Below are 903 nucleotides of genomic sequence, written 5' to 3'. Positions count from 1 at the left end.
TCTACTTTCATAAATTTTTTTTATTATAACATTCTACTTTTGTTTTTCTTTATTACAACTATATACTTTCAAATTATTTTTCATTAACACATTGCACTTTAAAAAATCTACCCATTATAGCAATGGGTAACCTGTTACCTTTTAAACCGATTAACCCCTTGACTTTTTTTTTTGCTTGTGTGACATTAATGAGATGATGTGGATGACACATCATTTTGATGACTTAATGAAAATAAAAATAAAAATAAAAACAAAAACTTATTTCAAGTTATTATTAATGATTTTCATTTTTTATTGCTATGATTTAAAAAACATTTAATTTTTTTGACCTTTTCTTATTAAGTTGCATGCAAATTAAATATTGTAGAGTAAATATTTTTTAAATAAATATACTACATTACTTTCGAGATATATTTTGTTTGTAAAAAATGTAACACTTCTTATTTTATGTTGTTAAAAAAATACATGTTTTAAAGTTCTCTCTAAAATGTTAACGAAATAAATTGTGTTTACAATTTATTAATATTGTTATATTAATAAATAGCTCAAAAAAATCTAATTATTTTAATATATTTATACGTGAAGTTAAAGTTTTTGAATGAATATAATATATTCTTTAAAAGATAATTTTTTTGGTAAAAAATGAACAATTCTTATTTTCTTTTTCCAAAAAACACATATCTTTTTAAAAATATTAGCGAGATAAGTTGTTTTCTACTAGTTTTATTAATATCGGTATATTAACGAATAATTTAGAAATTTTTAATTCATTTAATATATTTATTAAGTAACATGTAAGATATTTAAATATTAAAATTAAAAGTACATTGTTTAATAAGAAGTAGTAGATGCTATAGAAAAATAACTTTGAAAGTACAATGTTGTAATAAGAAAGTTACATCA

Source organism: Cynara cardunculus, unplaced genomic scaffold, assembly GCF_001531365.2.
Source record: "Cynara cardunculus var. scolymus isolate 2C unplaced genomic scaffold, CcrdV1 Un_Scaffold_3769, whole genome shotgun sequence".
Taxonomy (NCBI): domain Eukaryota; kingdom Viridiplantae; phylum Streptophyta; class Magnoliopsida; order Asterales; family Asteraceae; genus Cynara; species Cynara cardunculus.
Note: the sequence above shows the minus strand (reverse complement) of the source record.